At 42.1% G+C, this 14,454-nt stretch overlaps 1 protein-coding gene and 1 non-coding gene across 2 annotated transcripts in view; one reads left to right on the top strand and one right to left on the bottom strand.

Annotated features, from left to right (window-relative positions):
- Window positions 1–402: 402 nt before the first annotated feature.
- On the bottom strand, window positions 403–471 carry LOC121358120. Its single transcript, XR_005955834.1, has one exon. It is a non-coding gene; the product is annotated as a small nucleolar RNA SNORD123 (small nucleolar RNA).
- Window positions 472–4,830: 4,359 nt separating this feature from the next.
- Window positions 4,831–14,454, top strand: part of SEMA5A (semaphorin 5A) — a 319,180-nt gene continuing 309,556 nt past the window's right edge. The window contains exon 1 of the mRNA XM_041475880.1: window positions 4,831–4,991. The gene's annotated coding sequence lies outside the window, so the exon portion shown is untranslated. The remainder of the gene's footprint in view (window positions 4,992–14,454) is intronic.

Below are 14,454 nucleotides of genomic sequence, written 5' to 3'. Positions count from 1 at the left end.
ATTAGTCTATATAAGAAAGTTGTATAAGGCAGTAGAATATATTACCATCCAAAGTAGAGGGGGAGAAGCAAATATTTTTATTATGTATTAATTTAAAAATCTGTGAATCTTGATTCAAATTTTATAGCCCTTATGTCTCAGGTTTGTAACTTTACATCATTTCATTCTAAATTCTGACCTATGTAAGAGATCAGAGTTATTAATATTTCCTATTATTTCTACTCCTCAAACTTTATGACTGGATTTCTCCAAGGCATTCTTCATTCCCACTCTTATCTTCCTCTTCATTTTGAAAGTACCAGTTTAGGGAATTGGCTGAAAGATAGAAAAACAGACACATAAAAATTGTTTGACTGATGGTATTCATTGTAAAATATTTTTTTTTCCTGGAGGAGATATGAAGGTGAATCAGGAAATGGATGGCATTTTCAGATCACATGAATCAGTACCCAAGAATTCATCATTTTCACCAAATATTTAACTACTTTTAGGGACTTGAAGTTAGATGGTCCTTATTTAGAATTCATATTAACTTCTTTAACTGCCTTATCTGTCAGACTTTAATGGAAAAAAAGCAGCAATTACTAAAAGTCAGATCATAGATTTATAAATGTAAGTGCACACTTATTTATATACCTGTGTTGAAAATATCTTATGCATTCATAAAACCAAACCATTTTGTTTATAAAGAGCCTTAATAATAGAAATGCCATGAGAAATATTACTTTCTCTTTTGATCATAAATGGTAAAGGTAAACTCATCAGAAGAATATATAGTTCTCAAAAGCCAAGACTCTCACCTAGCTTTTCCTAATTCATAGATATTATGGAGACCACTCAGCTTAACCTTTAAATACAGAACATAATGTGAGACAGTAACTTAATGGAAAACAACAAAGTTTGTAACTATGGACATTTACTTCCCCATTATTTAAAAGAAGAATTGCAATGGTGTCTTTTGCTAAGGCAATTAAAATGATGCTCAGTCTGACCTTGCCCTGTGTCTCCCACTGGGCATACACAGCTACAGCCTTTCCTGGCCTGCTTTTTAACAGTGTACTTCTCTACCAGACCCATCTGAGGATGAGGATGGCAAACTTAAATCCTCTGGGTCATCTGCTTTCCTGTTATGAAGATGTCATTCCTATTTTTACACATAACAACATCAGTCCCTGGTATTTAAATATGGCAGATTTGTGATGATCCAGCCTTGCAAGATGTTGCTCAATGCAGGTGGGAATGCTAAGAGCTCACTCAACTCAAACGCAGCAGGGCAAACACTTTCCTGAATCTCAGTGGGAAAGAAGAAAGAAAGAGTAATGTGGAGCTGATGATTGGGTATTTCAACAGCGTTGTGTAAGTCAGGTAAATTCAAGACACCAGACTGCACAAACTCTCTCTTCTTAAGCATTGATTCAGGAAAGGATGATTGTTTGTATGCACCATTCTTCTGCCTGGTCTGCTCTGGAAAGGCTCTGGTCACCAGTAGGGTTTCTCCTTGGTAATAAATGATGTGGTTAGAAAACAAAAGTAGGCAATTAACTGTGAGACTTCAAAGATTTCCTCTGCCTGTTTTTCATGAATTAAACAAAAATTACTAATGTTTTCAATGGTCTGGAAAAAGTAACATGCAGTGGTAATAAAGACTTTGAACTCTGTGATCAAGAAGCAAGCAAAGTCCTTTCCCTATGATGGAAGTATAACTCAAGGTTCAGTTTTACTGAAGCTTACACCGTCTTCTTTTTCTATTTTTTTTCTTTTTAACCTGACTCAAGCTTTCAGTTTACTGTATCTAACTTTATTTTTCTAAATGGTGAAAGAGACGCTTATTATCCAAGGTGCTTTTGATGGGTAATGTGAAGACAGGCCTTCCCTTACACTGTGACTTTCCCACCTAAACAGATGGAAATCCACCCCCTTCCCTGCTTTCTAACACTCCTTACATCCTGCCACCACAGGAACGAGCTGAAATCTGGCTTCCCACCAAACTGGCCAAAAGCCTGAAGGTGCTGTGAAGCCTTTCCTCTTCCAACTGCAGTACCTTTACTGCTTCCACATGCTGCCATCCCTTAATATGCTGGGTCTGTTTTGTTGGAAGGAGAGATTAAAAATTACTAACAGTGAGATATATAACATCAGGAAAATACAAGGCAGAAGAGAAAGACGAGCTCCATACTGGAAGAAAAGCTGGATGTGATGGACTTGGTCTTCTTATTTTCCCTTCCCTAAATCAGATAGCAGAGCTTCTCCTGCTGCTTTCTCCCTTGCCCTTAGCATAATATTCCTGGATTATATTAGAATATCCTTATTTATTTTGGATATAGTAACACAATGAGGCTTAGCCTAGGATTGAGACACCACTGTGCAACTTGTGAAGAAACAAAAAACCCTCAGCGCCTACTTGCAAGGGTACATCTGGGGATTGCATCACCTAAAATTGCTGGGCTCACTCACTCAGCTCATGTGGTTTAACTCTGTAACTTAGACATAGCACAGAGTAACATATAATATTAAATATGTTACAGTTTTTAGCCTTAATTTCAAACATGATTAATCTCACAGGCAGTTTCAGACATCTTTGCTCTTGAGTTTTTAAAATGAAATTAAATAAAATTAAGCATTGACATCATGACTATTCTTCCATGAAACTGGTACAGAACTATAAAGCACTTAAATGCTCTGTGGGTGATATAGAGTCAATATGATTCCAGTGGAATTTTTCTGAGAAGGTGCTGTATGTCATTAACACAGTATGATATAAAGATATAAATGTGGTGAATTTTGTGACTTTTTTTTTTTTTTTTACTTATATGCCTATTGTTTCATAGCCAAACTGCAGAGGAATTTTTAGAGGCTTAAATGTACATCACTCATGGGGCTAGAATTTTGATAGGTTTTTTTTGCTGGCAGTTGGTTTTGGATACATGGTGCTTACTTTTCACAGATAAAGTAGGGATGTTTTATTTTTTTTACACAGCAGTTGGAAAAACAAATATATCTCCTCTTTAAAAAGAAAATCTAAATGTATTGTAATAGGTGGAGGTACATAAGAAGTGTAGGACTTGATCTGAAGATGTCTTAATAACACTCCAAAGAAGTTAACAGTGTAGGCATGTGAATCATCTTATATCTGCATTTACTTTGATGGCAATTTTTAGATGTAAAATGAATTCTTATATTTCTGTACAAGTATTTTCTGGATCAGAAGGAAATCACACGAGAAAGTGACCCCAGGCATTACAATAATTACAATAGTGCCTTCTTAAACACTATTGTTATAAATCAGGAAACATCCTTGAGTGTCAGGGTTACATGACTTTATGAAAAAAAAAAGTTTGGCCTTTAGTATTTGGGTTGAGTTTTTTTAATATCAAAAAATAATCAGAAAGAATGTTCCAAATTCCAGGACTTCATTTTAATGACAGTTTCAAACTTCTGTTAATGTTTCTACTTGAACAAGTTTCTTTTATATCCTAGCCAAAGTAAAATTGAGCTCGAAGTTTAAGGCAATTTGGATTTGGAACATTTGGCTTGCTGATAAGTTTTGATGCTAGCTGTTTTAATTAGCTAATTTTTATAAGATTACTCTAGCATGGATGAATTCCATGGTTTTGTTTGTGTTAATAAACTCTTACTGCTTTAAGTCTTCTAAATTGCTTGGTCTTGCTGCGAACAACAGAAGTCAGTTTCTATCGCAGTTTGTAGTAGAAATGAGCAAATGCTGTCATAAAAGAAAAAAACCCCAACTCTGATGGAATTAATTACAGTGCACACATGAACAGAAATAACCTCCTAGTTTAATACAGGTGAGCTGACAAAACACAGAGGCATGCGCCGGAAAGCCGGTGAGCGCGAAATGCGAACGCACGTACCTGGGGGAGATGCCTACGCTGCAGCCCCGCAGTGCCACGTCTCACTGTCCCGCGCACGCCCCGGGACCTTTATAGGGGACTCTCCCAGGGCCTGGAAATGAACTTTTGGGGCTGACACGTCGATCGTGCCATGGGGCGGGGGGGGGAGGGAGGGGACTGGAGGGGGCGGAGAGGGACTCGCCGGAGGCTCTTACGTGGCGGCAGAAATGTCAGTACCCCGCTCCCCGTCGCAGCGGGGCCGGAGCCACTGGTGCGGGGCTCCTGTTGCCTACGCGGTTCCTCGCCGGAGCCCGGAGGCCCGGGGCCGGGACACTGGGGCTGGCTGGCCGGCTGTGGCATGGCGTGAGAGGGGTGCGGAGAGCCGGGGGACGCGCAGCTTGGGAGCTCCCGGGGCGCTCCCGTGCCCCTTCCGTCCCGGGGCAGTCGCTGGCGCCCAGCCCTCCTTTGCCTCCTCTATCTGCTGCTCCCCGGTTTTGCTACATTGCCCCGGCCCCGGAGCCCAGCGGAGCTCCGGGCAGCGGCCGGGAACCCCTGCGGACCTGGCACCGGCGGCGCTGCCCGTGTACCACCACCTCCCCTCCCTCTTTCTGTCGCTCGCTGCAGCTCGCCAGGATTTTTTGTGCTTAGTTGTACTGGCGCTGAGGCGCCCTGCTCAGATCTGATGGAAAAGGAGCAGCCTCAGGTCATGTTTTTGTGAGCTGCGGTGATTAAGAATAAAAGGAAACAAAAATAAAAAAACCCAAACCCCAAGGACAAATATCTCAACCAGTTGCAACTTCTCAGCTGGCCCGGAGGGGGGAGCGCGGGGGAGGGCAGGGAGTAATGCGAGATCGCCCCAGCCCGGGGCAGCGCCGGCTGCGGGACGAGCCGAGCCGAGCCCAGCCGCGCACCGCATCGCCGGGGCCGGGCGGCCGTGGCTGCTCCGCCCCCGCGGCGGGGCGCTGGGTCCGGCCGCCGGGCGAGGCGCGCAGCTGCCGCGCCGCAAACTTGGTGCGAGCGAGCGGAGCGGGGCGGCTCGGCGGGGCTGCGGCCATGGCGGCGTGAGCGGGGAGCGGGCATCAGCGCGGCGGCGGAGCCCCCGCCCGCCCGCCCGCGGCGAGCAGCCCACGGCGCCTCCAGGTAACCCCTGCCGGCCCCTCTCCCCTCCTCGCCGCAGCGGCGCTTTGGGAGCGCCGCGGGCATTGCGCGTTCCCGGCCGCCCTGTCCGTGAACGGGGCCGCCTCCCCGGTCCTCCACCGGCTGCGCCCCGGTGTCCGCCGGGTGCCCCGGAGGGCTCGGAGGCCGGGCGGGCTGGGGTCCGGGCGGGAGCGGCGCAGGGTGCCGGCAGGGGGAGCCGGCAGCGAGGCGGAGCGCCGCTGCCGCTGGGCTCCGGTGCCGGGGAGCGCTGCCGGCGCTCGGAGCCCGTCTCGGGCATTGCCCGGCCCCACCCCCGAAAGTCCACCGAGCCTTTCAGAACGGGCGGTCGTTCTCCCCGTAGACGGAGCTGTTCTCTCGGGACCAGGAAAAACAGACGGACAGGGAGCCGGCATCTCCAGAGGGGCCGGAGCCCGAACCGCGGCTGCTCCGCGCAGCGGGACACCCGCGCCGCGCTTGCCCTCGGGGTCGCGCCCGCGGGAGCGCGTCCTCGCCCAGGAGAGTGAGGTGCGTTGCTGCCGCTGAGCCCCGGCTGCGGAGAGGCAGCCGCTGGCTCGGGAACGTTTCGGAAGGTTTTGTCACACTTCAGCAAGTGAAGTTTGCTCAGGCTCATTTTCTGGTGAGAGAAGTAGCGTGAAAGGCACCGTCAGTTGTCTGAGAAACGTGGGTCTTCAGTGGGATGTTCGTGTAGTACGATTTAAAACCCCGATGTGCTTTTATTCTCGCTGTTTTATTTAACTGCACCGTCTTCGGTCTGTGGCGTGACTGTATTTTGGCACTTTCTGAATTGGGGAGTTAAGAGTTTACCATTCCGCAACGATGCAGATGGAAACACCTCAGTCAATTGTATACATATATCGTTCTGTGAGGATTGTTTACCAGATGAATGGCAACTATTAGGGTTTGTTGTATCATTCCAGATGCTGAGTCTGCATTGTAGATTGACACAACGATAATCTGCCCGGGATTATTCCTGGGGGGCAGCTGGGGTGGGGGGAGCTGTCAGTGCATCTGCTCCTTCAGCAGACTGGACTATTGGCAGGAGAGGTCTGTGCATACAGGAACACGCAGCCTTGTGAAGATGGTTAGAATTTGCAAGATTATAGCTGTGACAAACATCCTGAAACTAAAACGTGGTGTTAAAGTTATAGTGATAGCATGTTCTGGGAGCCCTAAGGTAGTGCATCTGAAGGAAGTGCATCTTACTTTCTGAAAGCTGACTAACCACTCTCGGTTTGAATTTTGGTGTAAAAAGCCTGATGTGATGCTAGCCCAGCTATAGTGGTGTAGAGTAGATTTTTTTTCATAGTGGAAATTGCACTCAAATATTATTTCTAGGAGTTTGAGCATCTCCTGGTTGTTATATAAGGTAAAGTAAAGTTTGACTTAGAGTTGTTGAACTTGCTGATGTTATATATGTAACACATAGTCAATCAAAAGTGTACTGCTGCCTTGAAAGGCTGAGGTATGGCCTTGGCTACTTTGCTTAGTGGATTGAAAAATGTTGGTAAATTTCTGGATTTTGTGATGTGTTCCCACCTTCCTCTCCAGTAGGTACCAATAATATAACTTTATTACATTTACTAATGAATTAATGTCATTTTCTCATTTTAATGCTGAACAGCTGTGAGGATTCCTGCTGAGAGCAAAGGTTTTGCTCTGGAGTGTGGCAGTTTACTTCTGTGTTCGAGAGGTTCTTTTGAACAAAGTAGTGTAAACACTAGCTTCTTAGTTGTACTGCTTATTCCTTGGGATGTTGTTACAGATTTGTTTTGGTTGACAAAGCTGAAGGCATTAATATCTGAAGTGTCTCATTTCTTTTAATCTTTAACTAGTGCTGTTTTCATAAAATACTTACAGGTAGTAGGAGTGCCTGTGCACTTTGTAATGATCCATAAACATGGTTGTAGCAAGTTTGTTGTACTCATTTCCTGCTGGGCAGAGATGCAGAGGGTGGTTACTGTATTGCTGCTGTTTTCAGAAGAAAGAGTTGTGTGGTCGTTTGTTTTTCGCTTTCTTTTCCCCCAGCTACTTAGTGAAACCACGTGGATTCTGACTTCTGTTGATATAGTCTTGTACAAATACAGGATTTTCAATGAATGAAGTTCATTACTTTTCAGGGAGTAGCTGTACACTGCAATCTGTGAACTGCAGAAATACAACATGATTCTCCTGCAAATTTTGGCTCTTGTGTTAGAGGTTGCATGCAGGAATTCAGCCAAGGGAGCAGCTGAGCTCCTGGGGTGAGCAGGAGCAGAGAGACCCGTTTCTGCCCTCTGGTCTGCAACAGCTTTATCAGCAGTGTTGGCTGGGTCTGATTTCTGTGCTGCGGGACACGTAAGTGGATGGCTGATACTGCTATCAGTTGATAGTAGGTGTGTACTACCCGTACTATCTGTTGATAGTGGGGAGGAGGGTGTGTGAAATCTGATACTCTGCTACTTCACGTAAAGCAGTATCTAGTAATTGGTTAGTATGTTGTGATGATGGACTTCTGAATAGCAGTGAAATACGATTTAGCTTTAGATTTAACATCTGGTTTATAAAATTTTGATATGCTCTTGATGTTTGGTAATGTATGTTCTGAAGTTACTACGGCTCCTGAGATGATTTGCTATTGCTATGGCCATAATGATAGGAAGCAGCACTGAGGAGCTTCTCCTTTTCTGTAACATCATTTATGGAAATGTTTGATGGGCATTCTTGTTGATGCAGAGTTCTCCAAATTATTGTTAATCAGTCTGTTTCTCTTTATTGTCATCCTTTTATCCTCTCTGGCGTGTGTATGCATTCCAATTTGGAAACAGTGTTAAGTTACAGCCTGTATATTCGTTCACTCCTAACGTGTTTTGCAAAGCTGTAGCTCCTTCCAAAGAATGAGTTCTTGAGGTTTTTATATTTTTAAATTTTTTTTTTACTTTGTTATGATTTGTCAAACGCTATAAACATTTTTCAAACTGACCCTTTTGAGGTATGTTTGGCAGCTGTTGGTGGTAGGCTGGATTTAATTTGCAGGCTGCAGCATTGCAGCTGTGACCCGTGAAAGGCAGGTGGCACTCTGCTATCTGCAGTTCTTACAGACACCTGGGGAATGCCACGGCCCAAGCTGTGCACTTCAGGTATGGTTTGCTGTTAAATCTGTTGTTACTAAAATGGCAAATTGCTTTCAAAAAAAAAAAAAAAAAGGTTAGGTCTTTTATTTTAGTTCTCTTTATAAATGTGTCTTATGATTTATTTAGGAAATTTGCCAGTTTGCATCTAACTACAGCATATTTGCTTAACATTTATCAGGAAGGTAGCAAATGTAAACCAAGTTAATGATCTCCAAACTGCAGTCTAATTAGTGTCCTCTTGATTTTTTGCTGGAATGTATATTCCAAAGTATGAAGCACTCAAATCTTTTGTCATTTAGTGGATTTGTTCATGCATTTATTCTCAAATTTGTGTTTTCCCACGGATATTTTGATGCAATCCAATTGTCTGCTGTGTAGTATCAAATCTGTTTCCATACATAAATATATTAATAAAATTAATCTCTGTTTGGGGAGATTGATTTTGGAAGAAATTTCCTGGTGTCCCAGTACATATTAAAAAGTCAGGCAACTCAGAAAAGCTGATGTTTGTCAATGATAGTAGCAGAAGACTGGGGTTGATACTTAGTCTGCACTGAGGCCTTTGCAATTAAACTCTTGAGTTTAACTCAACTGTTGAAACTTATCTTTTCAAATATTATCATTTCTTTGCCAACAGTTTGAATGACTTGTTCAGAAAGTTTAAATGCTGTTAGTATGTTAGCTGTGCTATCGTTTCCAGACTTACCTTCAATTAGCTTATCTGTTACGAAATTTCTTGCATGATAGCCATATAATATGGCTTTTAAATCCTTTTCCATTTTTTTCTTTTTAAAATCAGGATATATCTTTGAGCTCCAGTATACCTTAGAATTGTTGGGTCTTAATATCTGACAGAACTGGTCAATCTTTTCATGTTTATCAATCTCAGTAGTAGAGATTAGTTTTATGTAGGGAAAGTTGATTGAGCAGCTCTGAATCTTTGGCATATAATATTCTGATTTTTAATCCCTTGCTAGATGAATAGCAACATGCATCCATTTTGCAGTATTTGTTAGTTTAGGAGAAACTCAGAGAAATTATAACTTTGAAAATACTGAAATGTAGCCTTTTGCTTTCCTCTCTCTGTAATACTGGGATACATTCTTAGGCATTATTAAATGCATGTGATGAACAAATTAGAGCACATGTGATGGCTGCAGGACTGGTTTATAATATGAATTGGATGTGCTGAAGAAATTGGCTGTACTGTGGATTGTACTGATTTTCCCACTTCTTTTCCCCACCTCTCTCCAAATTACAAAATTGAGCTGCTGTCTTTTGTGCTATTGTCCTTCTGAGAATTGCTAGTCTAGTTGGAAGCCCAGAATGCTATTGAAATGTGCTTTCTTGTTAGACTTAGGTTTAACTGGGAATCAGGAATGCAAAATATAAAGTTAACTATAAGGCTTCTGTCTGTAGTTAGGGAGAGAATATTGTAATAATTTGGGGCTGTGTTCTTCTGACCCACAGTAATCTTACTGCTGAATCAGTCATTTCTGTTGCTGGTGTACTCTACAGACAAAGGCATGAGAATAAGTATTTGTTTGTAGTTTTAAAAGTTATTAGGCAGTTGTTCTTCACTGTGTTTTCTTCAGCATACAGTCTCTTCAGTAATTCCTGTTGCCTTTTCCTTTCACTGTTTGCACATGTTCTTTCACTGTGCCATTTTAGTGACCTGCTTTCATTGGAAACCCATAAACATTTGCATTGGCAAATGTTTTGAAGGGCTCCCTGGGAGCATGGCTGAAATGACCTTCTTGTGGGAGAAAAAGTATGAGATGAAATAATTTCTGTTGACCTTGTCTGATAGTGAAATTGCCAAGCACTTCAGGAAAAACTCCTGGCTTTGCCAATTATAGGAATATAGGTTATGTGTATTGCTTTGTCTTTCTAAATGTCTGGCAGAGTTTTAGGGTTTCTTTACTGAGTCATAGTCCAAGCTGGACTGGAAAGAAATTATCCACAGTCACTGGGTTGTTATGTTACTTAACATGAGTTCAGTTACTGATGGTCTCTTCTCTTGATGGTCTCACTTGCTTTCTCATTCTGAACTTTCAATAGTGATATATGGTTGTTTTCTTAGTTTTTGTCATATGGAATGTGTGTGTGTAGTCCAAATTTTAGCTCCTTCTCATGCTCCAGGGCATGCTTTTCCTTGTTGCTTTTTAAACTTAAGCAATGATACTGAAATATCTAGAAGACAGTATGTACACAAAATTGTTACTAGTGTCAGGTGTTACATTACCCAGTGCTGCAAAATGGGACTCCTAGCTTGGCCAAAAGATGGGATTTCAGCTTTCTGATAGTTTTCTGATAGTGCTCTTCAAGGTGTATCAGCCTGGGGTAAACAAGAGCCTAATGACTCCGATGATCCTCATCAGTAGCTCTGATATGGAAGTTTCTAAAGATGATGTTGGTACTGTTATTGTTGTCTGTTGTGCTCATTCTCTGACCCTGTCCTGGCTCTCACTTGATAAAATATTTCAGGAGAACCCAACCAAGCAGAGAACCCCCTTAATTCCTGTCCACTGTTAACAACTTCTCTTTGTGACCTGACCACCATGGTGTGCTGTGATTCCCGAAGGCAGGCAGATATAGATGGAGGATGCTGTGCCATCAGAGTGCTGTTGTAGTTTGTTGTCCTCCTTGGAAATCCTGGAACTGTGTCAGACCATTGCCTGCTGGGTCCTTCTAGTTGTGCCAGCGTAGCTATTCTTGTGGAACCAGAGTGTAAACAGTATTAGGGAACTGATCCTCTTAACACTTTGCCTTTGAAGTACCCGTGGCCACCAATCCCAGTAAGGCCCCACAGGCTCTGGTCTCAGTTGTGAGGTGTGCAGTTGCTATTGTCAGGTGAGGAAGGAGAAGAGGGTTGTGTGCACAGAAAAAAATTCTGGTTGGTCCCTCAAATAACAATGAAATGTGGAGGATTTTGCCTCGGTGTTTTATAGTGTATCCAGATAGCTTTTTTTTAATGTCAGCTTTATAACAGGCAGCAAGCTCTCTTGTGGAGGCTGCAAATGGACTGAGGCACAGCTGTATGACTGTCTACACCAGCAGTCTAAACTTGCCTCTTGAGGAGTGAGGTACCTGAATGGCAACGCCTCATTGCACTGCCCTTGAGTGTGTCAGAAGTGGGGAAATTCAGGGTAATAACCTGTTAAATACTGAAGTTCAGTCTTCCAGAGCTTATCTGCCAGACCTTATTCTGCTGAAAAATGGTAATGGGTTCTGATACATGCTGTTGGAATTGATAGTAGAAAGCCACAAAACCCTTCTGGCACATTTACGTGCCAGGAGCGTGAGTTCATGTGTACAGTTCTAGAGACATGCAAGAGGTGAAGTTGGTGTTTGTGGGAAGAAAAACTTCTCTTGATGCATATGGGTAGAAGTGTGAAAATGCTGCTACCCTGGCCTCTGGAGTCTTGTCTAACTGATGTAATTCTGTTATAAGTCTTGGTCAGAGTTCACAGACTTTCTTGAATTGTCCAAGAGAGTTGCTAGATATTCCAGTTTATCTTCTATTGCTTTCCTAAGCTCATAGTGTCAGACCCTTTGCCTAAGCATTAGCTAAATCTTTAATATAGAAGGCAACCCAGTGGAGCCTGGGCATCATCCTTTAATGGCTGGCTACCAAAAAAAAAAAAAAAAGTGTAACCATCAACAACAGCAAAAAGAGGTATGGGCTCTAGAGCTGAATTGCTGTTCTTTTTGCCATTGTTGTCTGTTGTTCTAAATTAAATTAATGGTCTGGGTGGGGGAACTTGATTTTTTCCTCCAGTAGTCTTTCTTTAAGCGAGTTTGCAAGTAGCTTTGATTAGAAAATTCCTTTTTTGCTCACTTATCTGTAACTGTCAGGGGAGATTGTTTTGCAAATTTATTTAATCTGAAGGCCAGCGAGATCAGTATTGAATTTTGAAGAAAAATAATCTTGAACTAGAGGTAAACACTTAATTCTGATATTTAACTTGAGTCTTTATATTTTTCTCTCAAACCCACAATCATAAAGTGCTCTTAAAATAACTTGAGCAAGCATGTTATTTTTCTTAGAGTACCCCCATGAACTCATTGCTGGCAATGGCTATCTGCCTCTTGGGAAAAGGACACATTACTCTTTTTATAGGATGACTGTTGACAAAGCTTGTCCTTCAGCTTCACTTGTAGAGCTGCTGTGTTGTAATAGGTTTTATTACCAGAAGGCTAAAAAAAAGAACTAGTTTGCTGTGGAGGCATATCACTAATATTTTAATAAGAGGAAATATAAGACTTGCTTAACTGGAAATATAGGGAACTCCATTTGTTTGTGAGGAACAATTCATGTGCTTGACTTATCTTTCAGATTTACTGTGAATTCTGTATAAACCAGACCTGATTTATAATTGCATGTGTTTGTTTATTTTTGGGATTTAGCATTTCCCTTAAAAAAGTAATTTAAACTAGAGGTTTGGGGCTTTTTCCTGCTACTCACATCAACCTTGATCGTTTTTATAAGACCCAAATTTCTAACAGTGCCAACACTGAAAATTTTGGAAATGGCTTGAAAAGTGAGTAGAGCAGTTGACATCAAGCCTGCTCCCAGCTCTGTGCACACACTGGCACCTTCAAAGACTTATCTGTAGCTGTAAATCTAGTCTAGAAAACCTGATTACAGATGAAACCTGAGGATCTAGAGATTTCTGGTTTTAACTAGCAGCTTTAGTTTGCTTCTTGCTAAGTTGGTTGCTTGTCTTCTCTTGCCCCTTTCTACATTGTAGAAAGTGTTGCTTTATGATGACTGGGTACCTTGTCTCCCTGAGTATTTGGGGACTAAAACTTTCTAAGCCTTACCTTAAAAGAAATTTTGCAGGTGTTGAATGTTCTTGCTTCCACATAAAAACTTATTTTCTACAAATCAATGTTGATTTGAAGAATAGTGTTTCTGGGTTCATATTAGTATCTATAGATAGTTGATAATTGGAATGATCAGTCTTCGAAAAAAATTGACTGTTTCTGAATATCATTTGTGTTGCCTTTTAGGTACTTTAATGCCACCTTTCATCCCAAAACATTAAGAAGAGAAAAAAATGCAACCTTTGGCTTAATAGTAGCATCTGTTTTTACTTCCATAATTGTCGTACTCGTCCTAAAATCATTAGGGTTGTGTGAACTGGAGTGTTCATAGGAGCCTTACTTTTGTGACTGAATAGTAAGGATTTGAGTTAACAAGACTTAGTATGATATTGTTCAGATTTACATGCTGTATTTTGACTGAAATGAGTTTGGAATTGCTCTTCCAGGCAGCTGACTAGGGAGAAAGTGAGGAGCAGAATATAATCTCTTCAGTTTTAGCAATGGTGACTGGTATACAAACTAGTGTTTTCTTCTTCTGAAATGTTTCATTGGGCTTCTTTTTGCCACAGTAGTTCCCAAGATTCACCATTTAAACAGCATTTGGGCTTATAACTGTAGTCTTTATGTTGCAACATGTGGAATATGTAAAATTTTCTTAAGAAAGAACGCTCATTCATATTTCATCTTTCTGTAGTTTAAAGCCTAATCAACAACAAGAGAGATGTAGTCCATGAAACAGAGAGCAGCTAACAAGCAAGCTCTAAGTGATGTCCAGGTGTTAGAAGAACAAATTACTTGTTGGTAGAATTGCCTTGTTAAGGTTTAGGGCTGGACATGCTGCAGTGATCTCAGACCTAGGGGGAGGTTAACAAAGCTTGGGAAGAAGCATGTACCACTGATAGTGAGCACACAGAATGCAGAATTTAAGGGCCATGAAGACATCTGGCAGAACTCCCAAAACAGTGAAGAAACTAACAAAACAATTGTGCTGAAATCAGCTCTGTCTGGGTAAAGGGTAATTCTGGCAGGAACGCTCATTCATATTTCATCTTTCTGTAGTTTAAAGCCTAATCAACAACAAGAGAGATGTAGTCCATGAAACAGAGAGCAGCTAACAAGCAAGCTCTAAGTGATGTCCAGGTGTTAGAAGAACAAATTACTTGTTGGTAGAATTGCCTTGTTAAGGTTTAGGGCTGGACATGCTGCAGTGATCTCAGACCTAGGGGGAGGTTAACAAAGCTTGGGAAGAAGCATGTACCACTGATAGTGAGCACACAGAATGCAGAATTTAAGGGCCATGAAGACATCTGGCAGAACTCCCAAAACAGTGAAGAAACTAACAAAACAATTGTGCTGAAATCAGCTCTGTCTGGGTAAAGGGTAATTCTGGCAGGGGCAGATTGCGGCCACCAACTCACAGACTGCTGACCCAGGAAACCCTGCGACTCAAAAGAAGAGAAGCACTGAGCATGGGACTAATTAGCATGGGAAGCAAGAGAATAATT

The sequence above is a fragment of the Pyrgilauda ruficollis genome, unplaced genomic scaffold (assembly GCF_017590135.1).
Source record: "Pyrgilauda ruficollis isolate IOZ18807 unplaced genomic scaffold, ASM1759013v1 scaffold37, whole genome shotgun sequence".
In the NCBI taxonomy this organism is placed as follows: domain Eukaryota; kingdom Metazoa; phylum Chordata; class Aves; order Passeriformes; family Passeridae; genus Pyrgilauda; species Pyrgilauda ruficollis.
This window is presented reverse-complemented; position numbering and strand designations above follow the sequence as displayed.